Below are 17,656 nucleotides of genomic sequence, written 5' to 3'. Positions count from 1 at the left end.
GGAAGAAGTACAGCCAGAATGTTCCTTAGAAGAGACAATGAAGAGACCTTATCTCACATACTTTGGACATGTTGTCAGGAGGGATCAGTCCCTGGAGAAGGACATCATGCTTGGTAAAGTAGAGGGTTAGCAAAAAAGAGGAAGACCCTCAACAGGATAGATTGACACAGTGGCTGCAACAATGGGCTCAAACATAGCAACAATTGTGAGGATGGTGCAGGACCGGGCAGTGTTTCATTCTGTTGTACACAGAATCACTATGAGTTGGAACCAACTCGATGGCACCTAACAACAAGAACAACATATCAAAACTGTATTTATAATACACATTTTAATAATAACTAGATCTAAAATTTTTTTTCTTAAAATTATTTTATGTAGTGCAGTGAATTACTTAATATGGCCTTTCTAACCATAGTCATTGTAACTCCCACCAAATGATTGGGTGGGACTGTGCAGTTGAGGTGCTTGTGGCCCACCTAGGGGATTGGCTAGCTTGCTAATAATGTAAATAAGGTGCATGGCACCCTTGTGGGGCTAGGACTATGCAAATAAGGTGTATGGAACCCTAACAAGGGGATTGGTCAGTTTTGCCATCCTGCTAGGCTTAAAAGAGTAGTCAGTGCCAGAGCAGAGGGGGGTCTTCACAGCCACCAAGAAAGAAGAGCTAGGAGTAGAGGGTGTCCATCGGACCTGGGATCCACGCCCTGAGAACTTCTAGACCCAGGAGTTAGAGAGAGAGAGAGCTGTAGTAGCAGAGACAATGAGAGATGGCAAGAAGCAGTAGCAGAGAAATGGTGGCAGCAGAAGCAGCCAAACCAGGAGACCAGAAGGAGATGGCATGATGGGCTTCCTGGTCCATGGAACAAGGCGGTTACAGTAGGTGTGCCAGCCCATGGAGAAAGAGAGAGCTGAATGCCTTCAAGCAGGAGGCTTACTGGTGGAGTGGGGTGCCTCCGGGTACTTGGCAGCAGAGCTAAAAGAACTTTGTAACACTTGCCCAAGCAGGGTAGAGGCCGAGGGATCAGATAGAGGCACACCTGCAGGCACAACTGAGAAGAGGCTGTCCTGATCAAAAAACTGTATCCTGAGCATTCCTGAACCTGAACTGTAACCTGTTACTTCCTTAATGAACCTCATAAACGTGAGCATTGTCTGTGAGTTCTGTGTGGCCATTGCAACAAATTAGTGAACCCAGAAGAAAGTAGAGAGTGCTGTGGGAGGGACAGTTGGTGTCAGAATTGGTAAAAAGGTTGGCAGCTGGAGGCATGTCTGACCTCTGTCTCATAGGAATCAACCTTGGGCTATTGATGTTTAATCTTGATTCTCCTTCCCCGTTCTTAATTTAGAGGAGGTCAGATGCTGCCTGTTATGGATTGAATTGTGTCCCTCAAAAATGTGTGTCAACTTGGCTAGTCCGTGACTCCCAGTATTGTGATTGTCCACCATTTTGTCAACTGATGTGATTTTCCTATGTGTTGTAAATCCTACCCCTATGATATTAATGAGGTGGGATAAGGGACAGTTATGTTAATGAGGCAGGACTCAAGCTACAAGATTAGGTTGTGTTTTAAGACAATCTCTTTTGAAATATAAAAGAGAGAAGCTAGCAGAAGGACATGGGGGACCTCATACCACCAAGAAACAAGAGCCAGGAGAATAGCGCATCCTTTGGACCTGGGGTCCTTGCGCTGAGAAGTTCCTTACCTGGGGAAGATGGATGACAAGGACTTTCCCCTGGAGATGGCACCCTGAACTCAGACTTCTAGCCTCCTGAACTGTAAGAGAATAAATTTCTCTTTATTAAAGCCATCCACTTGTGGTATTTCTGTTACAGGAGTGCTAAATAACCAAGACACCGCCCCTCATACCATTTTTACATTTTCTCGTTATACCATTAAAAAAATTACAAAATAAATATATCCAAAAGGGTTTTTGTGAGACTATATATAACTGAAGAAGGGGACAAAAATCAAAAGGATAGGAATGTTGATGAAACACCGGCTACTCTCTGTAAGTCACAACATACTCCTATCTGTGTTCCCATAACCCTTATACATATCCAGAGCACTTGTTATACAGTATTAAAGCTGCTTTGTGAGAAGTGGTGGAATGTAAGTAAATGCAACTACACAACCAGTGAGTAATTCATTTACATGGGTATTCTGCCTGTAAACTGTGAACTTCTTGAAGGCCATTCATCTTCTCATCTTGAGAATCCATTGTGGCATCTTACTAGGCTGCAGTGGAAAATTTGTAGAAGTTATTTGAGAGTCACTTCAGAATATAGTAGTGTGTATGTGTGTGGTGTGTTTGCTGGCAAAATCAAATCCCCCTCTCTGACACCAAACTATAACTGATTAATCCAAGTCAATTTTTTAAATCAGTTTTGTCTCCGTTTGAACACTGGTTGCACATGCAGTACTTCTTCCTCTGACCCTAACTACCTGGAACTAGGTCAAGTTAAAGGGAACAGTCACCAGACTGTCAAGTATGCCCAAGACCTCAGTTGCCAGCTTCAAGCTTGGGGGTCCCCACAATACCATCACTTCTAACCTACTGGCTACAAATTTGGAGCTTTCCCACCACCCCCTTAGAATGCCAGCTGTAAGCTCAAGGTCCCCAGGGCTTTCTCTCACTTCTGATCTGCTGGCTTCCATAACTCCTTCGGGTTCGATAATTGGTTAAAATCACTCCCAGAACTCCCAGAAAGTGCTATTCTTACAATTACAGTTTGATTATAGTAAAAAGGATACAAATGGAGAGATGCAAGGTCTAGAAATGTTGCCAATATGGAGCTTCCATGTCCCAAACAGGGATGGGCTACCCTCCCATGTACATCGATGTCTGTCACTGTGGTGCGATGGATCCCTTTTGTGTGGCCTTTCTCTCCATGGTCTTGTAATTCCCACCTAAGTGATTAGGTAGGACTGTGCAAATAGGGTAATTGCGGCTCACCAAGGAAATTGGTCAGTTTTGCCATGCTGCTGGGCCTGAAATGAGCCATCCCAGAGGTGGAAAGGAGAGGATCCCACCACCTCCAAAGAAGAACAGCCAGGAGTGGAGCACGTCCTTTGGACTGGGATCCCTGCTCTGAGAAGCTCCTGGAACCAGAAGATAGAGTGAGAGACAGAGACAGAGGTGAGAGAGAGAAGTGAGAAGCGGTGGCAGAGAAATGGCAGCAAGGGAGACTGCAGGAGACGGCACAGTGGGCTTCCCAGCTTACGGAGCAAGAAAGGTCAGTGCCTTTGGGCTGAGGCTTACTGGCAGAGTAGGGTGCCTCTGGGCACTTAATGGCAGAGCTAAAGAGCTTTGTAATACTTGCCTGAGCAGTGCAGAGGTCAAGGGACCAGAGAGAGGCACTTCTGCGGCACGGCTGGGAAGAAGCTGTCCTGATGGAAGAACTGTATCTTGAGTGTTCCTGAGCCTGAATTGTAACCTGTTACTTTCCTAATAAACCCCATAATTGTGAATATTGTCTGTGAATTCTGTGTGGCCACTGCAATGAATTATCAAACCCAGCAGAGAAGTAGAGAGTGCCTTGGGAGGGATGGTTGTTGTCAAAATTGGTAAAGAGGCGGAAAGAAAAGATTTGTCTGACCTCTGCCTCGTAGGAACAGCTTTGGGCTGTTGATCTTGATTTTCTTCCCCTTTTGAAATTAGAGGAGGTCAGACGCTGTGCCCAAACCATTTTTACAGTCACCAACCAGGAGCTTCCTTATCCAGAATCTTTACTGGGGCCTTATTACATAGGCATGATTGATTTAATCATCCTCCAACCCACCCACCCCCTCTCCCTGAGGTTGGGCTGATATCACATGGTGAGTCTTCCTGGCCTGGCCAGCCTCCACCCAAAATGAGTTGTAAACCTTTAGGTATGGTTTGGAGTCCTCACCTGAGGCATTTCAATCACTGGAGAAATTCCAAGGTTTAGAGATGATGTCTCAGGAAACTTTGGGTAAAGTTAAATTCTTTACTCCACAGTTTATATATATTTCAATAACTTTATTGGTTACATGAAAAATTATTGATTATATCGCTTATATAAGTCACAAACTGCAATATCAAAATCTAAAATGTACTTGGTACTGTGACTAGTTCCATAAGAGGGAAACTTACTGCCCTTTCCAATATAGTCTATAACTTTATCCTTATGAGTGGAAATACTAATTTTTAATGTCTGTTTTTTTAAATGAAGTATTTATTTTGTATTGCCCTTGTTATAGACCAGATTTAAAAATCATTTACGGACCTATAAACATCTATCTATTTTGGACTTATTTTAGACATCCTAAAATGTCATTCAGGCACTCAAATTTGGGATATAACAATTACAAATTCAAGGCTTGTAATGGGATTACAGATTGAGGGATGGAGGTTTGCAGTCCTTTCCCAAAGATCTTGAAAATTCTCTAGACACATAATTATTTGAGCGGCAGAAGTATACTTCTGTCAGGGGCACAACTTTCTCCTCTACACCACAGAGTCTCTTTCCAGACACTCTAAAATACTTTTTTGCTTTGGTTTATTTTGATTAGAGATTGTTATATATAGATTATTGTACATATAGGTTATTATGGGGGAGTCCCAGAAGACATGGATTTACTTTCTCTCCTATTGATAGCAAGGCACTAAGTTTTTTGGGGTTACTTTTTAAAATTTGCTGCTGAAAAAAGTGACTTCTAAGATGTGTGACCTTTTAATCAGTTACTTATCTTCACTGTACAATTCACTTATTCTCTCAGAATCTCAGAATTAGAAGTAATCTTAAGAGTTACCTAGACAACATTTCTCATCATCTGCTTTCTTGTAAGTGAGGGGAATTGGATTAATGATCCTAAGGCCATGTCAAGCCTTAAATTCTGGAATTATGGGGGGTTATGTGTTAGAATCAACACAATGGCAACTAAGAAAACTATCAACATAATATGAAGCAATATATGAAAGACAATATAATGATAGCTTCCTTCATATTTATACCCGTGTGTTTTTATTTACATCATTGAATTTATTCCTCATAAGAATATTGAGATATAAGCAGCACAGGTGATAGTATCGTTACTTTTCTACTTATTACATATGTAATCTGGTAATAAAGGTACTAAGTGGTAAAAACTAACCCTAGATCTAGGTCCAGCAGCCCCGGTAGCACGGTGGTTAAGCACTTGGCTGCTAACCAAAAAGTTGGTGATTCGAACCCACCAGCCACTCCATGGGAGAAAGATGTGGCAGTCTGCTTCCATAAAGATTTACAGCCTTAGAAACCCTAAGGGGCAGTTCTACTCCATCCTATAGGATCTCTATGAGTCTGAATGGTCTTGACAGCAATGGGTTTTTAGATCGAGGTCTTTGAATTCCAGCCCTGTTTTCACTACACTTAGCAATCTAGATTGTTCAGGGTGAATTCTCATTGCAGTCTGATTTCTTGTGGCTTTGGCCCTGGTGCTTTTTTTTCTTCTTCTGATTTTTTATATGAATTAGGAATCCCATGGATATTAAGGGTTTTTAATCCATGAAATGCTTTGGTTTATTTGATTTTCAAAACTTCACATGCCTTGTATTTTGTTAGGTACTCAAATGTCTGTAAATATTTGAAAGCGTTCGGCAGGTCAGAGAGCAGGGCTCCACTCACAGGCTATGAAGATCGACAAATCCCAAGTTCAGCAGATAAGCTGACAGCTCAAGTCCCAAGAACCGGAGATGAGACGACAGGAGGCAGCCGCAGAATCCAGGGTGAGCAAAAAACCAGAACGTATGCTTATATTCAGATGCAGGCCACACTCTCAAGGAAACTCCCTTTCATCTTATTGGCTACTCACAGTATCTTCAATCATGGGAGTGATCACGGCCCAGCCAAGATGACACACAGTCTTAACCATCACAGATAATATCCATACGCCCACAAGGAAGACCAGTTAATATGACTATTATTCTAATTTATGCACCAACCACTAAGGCCAAAGATGAAGAAATTGAAAATTTTTACCATTTCTGCAGTCTGAAATTGATCAAATATACAATCAAGATGCACTGATAATTACTGGTGATTGGAATGTGAAAGTTGGAAACAAAGAAGGACCATAATCAGAAAATATGGCCTTGGTGATAGAAATGACACCTGAGATTGCATGATGGAATTTTGCAAGACCAATGACTTCTTCATTGCAGACAACTTTTTTCAACAATATAAACGGTGACTGTACACATCTGGACCTTACCAGATGGAATATACTGGAATCAAATTGACTACATTTGTGGAAAGAGACTATGGGAAAGCTCAATATTATCAGTCAGAACAAGGCCAAGGGCTGACTGCGGAACAGACCGTTAATTACTCCTATGCAAGTTTAAGCTGAAGCTGAAGAAAATTAGGACAAGTCCACTAGAGCCAAAGGACAACCTTGAGTATATCCCACCTGAATTAAGAGACCATCTCAAGAATAGATTGGATGCATTCAACACTAATGACTGAGGACCAGATGAGTTGTGGAATGACATCAAGACCTCATACATGAAGAAAGCAAGAGATCATTAAAAAGACAGGAAAGAAAGAAAAGACCAAAATGAATATCAGAAGAGATTCTGAAACTTGCTCTTGAATGTAGAGTAGCTAAAGGGAAAGGAAGAAATAATGAAGTAAAGGAGCTGAACAGAAGATCTCAAAGGGCGACTCTAGAAGACAAAGGAAAGTATTATAATGAAAGGTGCAAAGACCTGGAGATAGAAAACCAAAAAGGATGAACATGCTTGGCATTTCTCAAGCTGAAAGAACTGAAGAGAAAATTCAAGCCTCGAGTTACAATACTGAAGTATTCTATGGGTAAAATATTAAATGACTCAGGAAGCATCAAAAGAAGATGAGACGAATACACAGAGTCACTGTATCAGAAACAATTGGTTGACGCTCAGCTATTTCAAGAGGTAGCCTATGATCTAGAACCAGTGGTACTGAAGGAAGAGGTCCAAGCTGCACTGAAGAGTTGGCAAAAAACAAGGCTCCAGGAATTGACAGAATACAAATTGAGATGTTTCAACAAATGGATGCAGCGCTGAAAGCACTAACCTCCTATGCCAAAAAATTTGGAAAACATAGCTGGCCAACGAACTGGAAGAGATCCATATTTTTGCCCATTCCAAAGAAAAATGAGCCAACAGAATGCGTATATTCTTGAACAATATCAATATCACACACAAGTAAAATTTTGCTGAAGATTATTCAGAAGTGGTTGTAGCAGTACATCGACAAGGAACTGCCAGAAATTCAAGCCAGATTCAGAAAAGGACGTGGAATGAGGAATATCATTGCTGATGTCAGGTGGATCATGGCTGAAAGGAGAGAATACCAGAAAAATGTTTACCTGTGTTTTATTGACTATGCGAAGGCATTCTACTATGTGGATCATAAGAAATTATGGATAACATTGTGAAGAATGGGAATTCCAGACACTTAATGTGCTCATAAAGAACCTGTACTTAGACCAAGAGGCAGTTGTTCAAACACAAGGGGATACTATGTGGTTTAAAGTCAAGAAAGGTGTGCATCAGGGTTATATCCTTTCACCATACTTATTCAGTCTATATGCTGAGCAAGTAATCTGAGAAGCTGGAGTGTATGAAGAAGAACATGGTATCAGGATTGGAGGAAGACTCATTAACAACCTGTGTTATGCAGATAACTCAACCTTGCTTGCTGAAAGTGAAGAGTACTGGTAGCACTTACTGATGAAGATCAAAGACCACAGCCTTCAGTATGAAGTACATCTCAACATAAAGAAAACAAAAATCCTCACAACTGGTCCAATAAGCAACATCATGATAAACAGAGAAAAGAATGAAGTTGTCAAGGATTTCATTTTACTTGGATCCACAATCAATGCTCATGGAAGCAGCAGTCAAGAAATCAAACGACACATTGCATTGGGCAAATCTTCTGCAAAAGACCTGTTTAAAGTGTTAAAAAAGCAAAGATGTCACTTTAAGGACAAAGGTGTTCCTGACCCAAGCCATGGTATTTTCAGTCACCTCATATGCATGCAAAAGCTTGTCAATGAATAAGGAAGACTGAAGAAGAATTGATGCCTTTGAATTATGGTGTTGGCAAAGAATATTGTATATACCATGGACTGCCAGAAGAACAAACAAATCTCTGTTGGAAGAAGTACAGAATGCTCCTTAGAAGCGAGGATGGCAAGACTTCGTACTTTGGACATGTTATCAGGAAGGACCAGTCCCTGGAGAAGGACATCATGCTTGGTCAAGTAGAGGGTCAGTGAAAAAGAGGAAGACCCTCAATGAGATGGATTGACACAGTGGCTGCCACAGCGGGCTCAAGCATAATAGCGATTTTGAGGATGGTGCAGGACCGGGCAGTGTTTCATTCTGTTGTACATGGGGTCACTGTAAGTTGGTTGAAAACCTTACAGGGTCCTAGGTAAAGTTAAAAAAGATGACAGGTGAGTCTGTGGACAAGAGTCAAAGTGCACATTGCCCTTAGACAAAATCTGCACAGTTTCCTTTGGATCATTGTGACCGTGGACCCTCCCTTTCCTGCCACTTCTTACTTCCAAGAAGCACACAATTAAGCCAAGAGTAAGGGCAAAATACAAATGAATTTTGAATGGTGATTTTAACTGTAGTAATGGTAGAAGCTATTGTGAAAAGAGTAATAGAAAGTTAGGAGTAATGCTGCTTAGAGGAGAGTGTTAACACATAATACTACTTTCTGCTTTCCTGTGTTCTTCAACAGTGTGTATTGACCGTCTTATAATCTTTTATTTTTCCAAGTCAGTTCCACTATGGGCAGGAATTGCCCTGGGCTGGAATACGGTGAAGCCCTCAGGAGTGATGGAGATTTAGGCTGATTTGCCTTTACACTGGAGTCCCTGAGTAGTGCAAATGGTTAACATGCACCCTGCTAACTGAAAGGTTGGAGGTTGGAGGTTCAAGTCCACCCAGAGGTGCCTTGGAAGATGGGCCTCGTGATCTTCGAAAATATCAGCCATTGAAAACCCTATGGAGCACATTTCTGCTGACACAGATGGGGTCACCATGAGTCAGAATGAACTTGATGGTTTGGTGGTTTGATTGGCCCACTAAGGCTGCCAGACTTTGAGAATCTAATGACAGGTTTTGTGTTTTTGTATCTTCTTTTTCTTTGCCTGCTCTTGAACTATTGCCTCAAAATTATAAGCAACAATAAGAATACTGGGATGAGGACTCTGCTATCCAATTTGATTGGGTTGTATACAGAAGACACACAGTGTTGACAATTGAAAGCCATCATTATTATTTATAGATGGTAAATAGTAAACAACTAGAACAGATTACTTATTGAAAGCAAATAGTAAACAATAGGAACAGATATGAGATGAACTAACCAGTTCCCTCCATCCCTGCAGGGACCTCACTTAGCATTGTAGGGGGGAACCACTTATGTCTAAAAGAGGACCTGCTCACCCGTCCCAAATTACTCATCTCCTTTTATGTGTCACTGGGTAGGCACACCATGGCCAGGTTTCAGCAGATGTCTCTCTCTCAGCAGGTGTGCCTTCAGCTCAGGGTGGGTGCAACATGGCTGTGTTCATTCTTTCACTCTTTCTGTCTCTCTCTGTGGCTTTTCTTGGCTGGTCCAGTCCTCAACCCACAGCTTTGGGACAACTCTGGGCCAGTGTCAGGCCAGCATTGCAATAGCTCTTGAGGCAAAACTTTTACAGACAACTCCTGTATAGCGTATGCTCAAGCCTCTGCTCTGTTGGCCACCACCTACTTGGAGGTGCACAGCTCCATTCCATGTGCCAACTGACCCACCACCGCCATCTGCTGATCTCGTGGTTTCTGCCACTCATATTGCTGCAACCATTTCTCTGCTGCTCACCTCTGCTGTGCTTGCTGCTATTTCTCTTGGTCTTCAGTGTTATCAGCTCAGTGAGTGTTACTAGCTCAGTGTTACAGCCCTTGACCTGTATTACAGCTCTTCTAGGAGGTTCTTAGTGCTGGGTCCTAAGTCCAAAGGGGTTCACCTCCTGGCTCTGTTGACCAGGAAGCCCTCTGAACGTCTGAGTTCTAGCACTTTTATCAGTCATTGGGTGGCGCTCTCAGACAGTACCAGTAAATGTCAACTACTGGGCCTGTTCCCCCCATTTAAAGATGGATAGTAAACCAACCAATCCTTGCAAGCCACTTAAGAAGAGAGCAAACTGAGCAATCCTTTAGCAGATTGCAGCCTGACCATTCATTTTGGAAAAATTATAAACCAGAAAGGTCACATAAAACAAAATCCATTGTGCCACAGCTGTTTCACCTTTTTCCTGTTCTGCTTGAGTTGAAACTCATTAGGTTTCTACTTCCTTTGCTTCTTGCTCCCTCCCTCTATAATCTGTTGATTTTAATATAAGTGAGCTGTTAAATGAATTCTCATTTTAGTTAGAAGAATTTATGTATGTCATCCCTATGTATAAAGAATGTACCCAAGATTACACCCCAGTATAAACTTTTTGCTCAAATGGGTAAATTAGGAGGATTATTTGCACATGACGACCTGTCATTTAACTTCACTTTGTGTTGGTTAATCCCAGTTAATCTAGATAGTTCTAAATTTATTTTATTAGTGGTGGTGTTTATGTACTTTAAACCACTGGTGAAATTTTATAATGCCTTACAACTTATTAATAGAAAAATGTCACATCTTGGAATAATAAGAATAAAACTGATAGTTATTAAGGAAAAGCTGATTTAAAAAATTCATTTAATTTCTACTGCAGATAGCACAAAAGTTTTAGATTAAAAAAAAATATTGTGCTTTAGGTGAAAGTTTACAGCACAAATTAGTTTCTCATTCAAAAATTTATACACAGATTGTTTTGTGACATTGGTTTCAATCTCCGCAAAGTGTCATCACCCTTCACCTTTTCAGCCTGGGTTCCCTGTATCTATTCTTCCGGTTTTTCTTTCCCTTCCTGCCTTCTCGTCTTTACTTTTAAGCAGGTATATTTGGTCTCGTATATTTGACTGAACTAAGAAGCACATTCCTCATGTGTGCTATTTGTTTTATAGGCCTGTCTGATCTTTGGCTGAGAGGTTGACTTCGGCAGTGGCTTCATTTCTGAGTTATTAGGCTGTCCAGGGGCCATAGTCTTGAGAGCTCCTCCAATCTCTGTCAAACCAGTAAGTCTGGTCTTTTTTTGTGAATTTAAATTTTGTTCTACGTTTCTCTCCCTCTCTGTCAGGCAGGACCCTCTATTTTGAGCTCTGTCAGAGCAGTTGGTGTTGCTAGCCAGGCGCTATCTAGTTCTTCTGGGCTCAGGCTGGTGGAGGCTGTGGTTCATGTGGTCCATTAGTCCTTTGGACTAATATTTTTCTTGTATCTTTGGTTTTCTTCATTCTCCCTTACTCTAGATGGAATGGAGCCAATAGACATATCTTAGATGGCCCACTCTCAAGCTTTTAAGACCCCAGATGTTACTCTCTGAAGTAGAATGTAAAACATTTTCTTTATGCACTATTTTATGCCAACTGACCTAGATGTCCCCCAAGACCATGATCCCTGGCCCTCAGCCCCAGTAACTCGGTCTCCCCAGGAGTTTGGGTGTGTCTAGGAAGCTTCTATGTCTCTGCCTTGTTCAAGTTGTGCTAGCTTCCCCTATATTGCCTGTTGTCTTTCCCTTCACCAAGGTTACCACTTGTCTACTATCTAGTTAGTGATTTCCCCTCGCCATCACTTTTTTTTTTCTGTGTGTAAACCTTTTCTTGAGTTATTATAATGGTGGTCTCATACAGTATTTGTCCTTTTGTGATTGACTTATTTTATTCAGCATAATGCCCTCCAGATTCATCCATATTGTGAGATGTTTCGCAGATTCATCTTTGTTCTTTATTGTTGCACAGTATTCTATTGTGTGTACGTACAATAGTTTGTTTATCCATTCATCTGTTGATGGGCACTTAGGTTGTTTCCATCTTTTGCACTTGTGAGTAACGCTGCAATGAACAACATGGGTATGTCTGTTTATGTATTGGCTATTATTTCTCTAGGGTATATTACTAGGAATAGGATTGCTAGATTGTATGGTACTTCTATTCCTAGCTATTTAAGGAGGTGCCATATTGTTTTCCAAAATGGCTGTACCATTTTACATTCCCACCAGCAGTGCATAACAATTCCAATCTCCCTGCAATCTCTCCAGCATTTGTTATTTTGTGTTTTTTGGATTAATGCCAGTATTGTCACTGTGAGATGGTCATTGTAGTTTTGATTTGTATTTCTCTAATGGCTAATGATTGAGAGCATTTCCTCATGTGTCTGTTAGCTGCCTGTATGTTTTCTTTAGTGAAGTGTCTGTTCATATCCTTTGCCCGTTTTTTAATTGGATTATTTGTCTTTTTGTTATTGAGGTGTTGAAGTGTTTTGTAGATTTTAGAGATTAGACTCTTGTCAAATATGTCTTCACCAAAAATGTTTTCCCAGTTTGTAGGTTCTCTTTTTACTCATTTGATGAAGTCTTTTGATGAGCATAAGTGCTTAAATTTTAGGTGCTTCCAATTATCTAGTTTATCTTCTGGTGTTTCTGCATTGTTAATTGTGGTTTTTATACTATTATGTGATGTATTAGGGCCCCTAGCATTGTCCCTATTTTTTCTTCCATGTTCTTTATAGTTTTAGATTTTATATTAAGGTCTTTGATCCATTTTGAGTTAGTTTTTGTATATGGTGTGAGGTATAGATCTTGTTTCAGTTTCTTATACATGAACATCTAGTTATGCCAGCACCATTTGTTAAAGAGACTGTCTTTTCCCCATTTAATGGACTTTGGCTGTTTGTCAAATTTCAGCTGCTCATGGATGGATTTACATCTGGGTTCTCAATTCTGTTCCATTGGTCTGTGTCTGTTGTTGTACCAGTACCAGGCTGTTTTGACTACTGTGGTTATATAATAGGTTCTAAATCAGGTACTGTGAGGCTTCCCACTTTGTTATTCTTCTTAAGTAGTGCTTTACTTATTGGGGCCTCTTCCCTTTCCTTATAAAGTTGCTGATTTGTTTCTCCATCTCCTTAAAAAATACTATTGGAATTTGGATTGGAATTGTAATATATCTGTAGATCGATTGCTTTGAATAGTATTGACATTTTCACAATGCTGAGTCTTCCTATGCATGAGCATGGTATGCTTTTCCATTTATGTAGGTATCTTTTAGTTTCTTGCAGTAGTGTTTTGTAGTTTTCTTTGTGTAGGTCTTTTATGTCCCTGGTTTGATTTATTCCTAAGTACTTTGAGTTGGAATTGACTCGTGGGCAACAGTTTTTTTTAGTAATCTTCTTGGGGCCTATTGTAAATGGTATTGATTTGGTGATTTCCTTTTCAACATTCTCTTTGTTGGTGCAGAGGAATCCAACTGATTTTTGTATGTTAATCTTGTATCCTGCTACTTGGTGAAATCTTCTGTTAGATCCAGTAGTTTCTTGTGGATTCTTTGGGGTTTTCTGTATATAAGATCATATCATCTGAAAATAGGGTAGTTTTACCTCTTCATTACCAATTTGGATGCCTTTTATTTCTTTTTCTTTCCTAATTGCTCTAGGCAGGACTTACAGTGTGATTTTGAATAAGAGTGGTGATAAAGGGCATCCTTGTCTGGTTCCTGTTCTCAAGGTAAATGCGTTCAGTCTCTCTCCATTTAGAGTGATGTTGGCTGTAGGTTTTATATAAATGCCCTTTATTATGTTGATGAATTTCTCTTCTATTCCTAGTCTGCTGAGAGTTTTTGTCAGGAATAGGTGTTGGACTTTTTCAAATGCCTTTCCTGTGTTGATTGATATGATCATGTTACTCTTTTATTTATGTGCTGGATTATGTTGATTAATTTTCTAATGTGGAACCATTCCTGTATAGCTGGTATGAACCCCACTTGGTCATGATGTATTATTTTTTTGATATGCATTTAATTCTATCGGCTAGAGTTTCGTTGAGAATTTTTGCACCAATGTTCATGAAGGATATTGGTCTGTAGTTTTCTTTTTTTGTATTTCCTTTGCCTGGTTTTAGTATCAGGGTTATGCTGGCTTCATAGAATGAGTTCAGGTGTATTCCTTCCTTTACTATGCTCTGAAACAGCTTGAGTAGTATTGGTCTTAGCTCTTCTCTGAAACGTTTGTAGAATTCTCCAGTGATGCTGTCCAGGTAAGACCTTTTATTGTTGGGATTTGTTTTTTTTTTTTTTTTTTATTACTTCTTCGATCTCTTCTTTTATTATGCGTTTGTTCAGATTTTCTATATCAGTTTGTATTAGTTTAGGTAGGTAGTGTATTTCTAGAAATTTGCCCATTTCCTCTAGGTTTTCAAATTTGTTGGGGCACAATTTTTCGTAATATTCTGTTATGATCCTTTTTATTTCAGTCGGTCTGTTGTGATATCGCCTGTCTCATTTCTTATTTGGGTTATTTGTTTCCAGTACTGTTTTTCTTTTGTCAGTTTGTCCAATGGTTTGTCAATTTTGTTGATCTTTTCTAAGAATCAACTTTTGGTCTTGTTGATTCTTTCAGTTGTTTTTCTGTTCTCTATTTCATTTATTTCTACTCTAATCTTTATTATTTCCTTTCTTCTGATTCCTGAGGGCTTGTTTTGTTGTGCTCTTTCTATATGTTTGAGTTGTAGGCTAACATTTTGATTCTGACCATTTTTTTTTGATGTGTGCATTTATTGCTATAAATTGACCTCTGAGCACTGCTGTTGCTATGCCTCAAAGGTTTTGGTATGATACATTTTCATTTAATTGTAGGAATTTTTTTCCTTTTATTTTTTTATTGTGCTTTATGTGAAAGTTTACAGAGCAAATTAGTTTCTCATTAAACAATTAATACACATATTGATTTGTGACATTGGTTGCCAACCCTGGGATGTGTCAACACTCTCCCTTTCTCTACTTGGGTTCCCCATTTCCATTCATCCAGTTTTCCTGTTCCATCCTGCTTTCTTGTCCTTGCTTTGGGGCTGGTATGCCCATTTATTCTCATATACATGGTTCAGCTGCGTACGTTATTGTTTGTTTTGTATGCCTGTCTCATCTTTGACTGAAGGGTGAACTGCAGGAGTGACTTCAGTACTGAGTTAAGAGGGTGTTAAGAGGGCTATACTCTCAGGGTTTCTCCAGTCTCTGTCAGACCAGTAAGTCTGGTCTTTCTTTGTGAGTTAGAATTTTGTTCTACATTTTTCTATAGCTCTGTCCAGGACCCTCTATTGTGATCTATGTCAGAGCAGTCAGTGGCGATATCCAGGCAACATCTTGTTGTTCTGGACTCAGTCTGGTGGAGGCTGTGGTAATTGTTGTCCATTAGTCCTTTGGAGTAATCTTTCCCTTGTGTCTTGGTTTTCTTCATTCTCTTTTGTCCAGACTGTGCAGGACCAGTAGCTTTATCTTTGATGGCCACTCACAAGCTTTTAAGACCCCAGACACTACTCACCAAAGTAGGATGTAGAACTTTTTATTTACAAACTACGTTATGCCAATTCAGATAGATGACCCCTGAGATGATCATAGGAATTTTTTTATTCCCTCTTTGACTTCTTCTATTATCCAGTTGTTTCTAGCAAGGTGATGTTCAGTTTCCATGTATTTGACTTTTTTTTCTTGCTGTTTCTGTTATTGATTTCTACTTTTATGGCATTGAAATCAAAGAGGATGCTTTGTATTATTTCGATGTTTTGGATTTTATTGAGGGTTGCTTTGTGGCCTAAAAGTTGGTCTATTTTGGAGAATGTACCATGTGCATTTGAAAATAATGTGTACATTCCTGCTGTTGGGTGAAATGTCCTGTCTATATCTATGTGGTCAAGTTCGTTGACTGTGGCATTTAGAGCTTCTGTATCTTTATTGAGTTTCTTTCTCGTTGTTTTGTCCTGCACCAAAAGTGGTGTGTTGAAGTCTCCTACTATTATTGTGGAACTGTCTAATTTGTTTTTTCAATTGTGTTAGTTTGTTTTATGTATTCTGAAGCCCTGACATTGGTTGCATATGTATTTATGATCTGTATTGTTTTTATATTTAGGTCTTTGATCCATTTTGAGTTAGTTTTTGTACATGGTGTGAGGTATGGGTCTTGTTTCAGTTTTTTGCAGATGGATATCCAGTTACGCCAGCACCATTTGTTAAAGAGACTGTCTTTTCCCCAATTAACGGACTTTGGGCCTTTGTCAAATATCAGCTGCACATAGGTGGATGAATTTATGTCTGGATTTTCAATTCTGTTCCGTTCATCTATGTATCTGTTGTTGTACCAGTACCAGGCTGTTTTGACTAACATGGCAGATAATGGGTTCTAAAATCAGATAGTGTGAGGCCTCCCACTTTGTTCTTCTTGAGTAATGCATTACTTATCCGAGGCCTCTTCCTTTTCCATATGAAGTTGGTGATTTGTTTCTCCATTTCATTAAAAAATGCCGTTGGAATTTGGATACGTATTACAGATTGATTTGGGTAGAACTGACATTTTCACAATATTGACTCTTCCTTTCTGTGAGCAAGGTATGTTTTTCCACTTATGCAGGCCCCTTTTGTTTTCTTGCAGTAGTGTCTTGTAGTTTTCATCGTATAGGTCTTTTATGTCCCTGGTTAGATTTATTCCTAAGTATTTTATCTTCCTGGGGGCTATTGTAAATGGTATTGATTTGGTGATTTCTTCCTCGAAGTTCTCTTTGTTGGTGTAGAGTAATCCAACTAATTTTTGTATGTTTATCTTGTATCCTGATATTTGCTGAAATCTTCTATTAGTTCCAGTAGTTTTCTTGTGGATTCTTTGGGGTTTCCTGTGTATAAGATCATATCATCTGCTAATAGAGATACTTTGACTTCTTCCCTACCAGTTTGGATGCCCTTTATTTCTTTTTCTAACCCGATTGCTCTGGGTAGGACCTCCACCATAATGTTGAATAAGAGTGGTAATAAAGGGCATCCTTGTCTGATTCCTATTTTCAAGGGGAATGCTTTCAAAGTCTCTCCATTTAGGATGATATTGGCTGTTGGCTTTATATAAATGCCCTTAATTATGCTGATGAATTTCCCTTCAATTCCTATTTTGTTGAAAGTTTTTATCATGAATGGGTGTTGGACTTTGTCAAATGTCTTTTCTGCATCTATTGATAAGATCATGTGGTTCTTGTCTTTTGTTTTATTAATGTGATGGATTACATTGGTTGCTTTTCTAATGTTGAACCATCCCTGCATACCTGGTATAAATCTCACTTGATCATGTGAATTATTTTTTTGATATGTTGCTGAATTCTGTTGGTTAGAATTTTGTTGAGGATTTTTGCGTCAATGTTCATGAGGGTTATTGGTCTGTAATTTTCTTTTTTTTGTGTGTTGGTATCAGAGTTATGCTGGCTTCATAGATTTCGTTTGGGAGTATTCCATCCTTTTCTATGCTCTGAAATAGCTTTAGTAGTAGTGGTGTTAACTTTTCTCTGAAAGTTTGGTACAATTCTCCAGTGAAACTGTCCAGGCCAGGGCTTTTTTTGTTGTTGTTGTTGGGAGTTTTTAAATTGCCTTTTCAATCTCTTCTTTTGTTACAGGTTTATTTAGTTGTTGTACCTCTGTTTGTGTTAGTTTAGGTAGGTAGCGTGTTTCTAGAAATTTGTGCATTTCCTCTAGGTTTTCAAATTTGTTA

The sequence above is a fragment of the Trichechus manatus genome, unplaced genomic scaffold, assembly GCF_000243295.1.
Source record: "Trichechus manatus latirostris isolate Lorelei unplaced genomic scaffold, TriManLat1.0 scaffold00052, whole genome shotgun sequence".
NCBI lineage: Eukaryota > Metazoa > Chordata > Mammalia > Sirenia > Trichechidae > Trichechus > Trichechus manatus.
The sequence above is the reverse complement of the archived record's forward strand: the minus strand, read 5'-3'. Positions refer to the sequence as shown.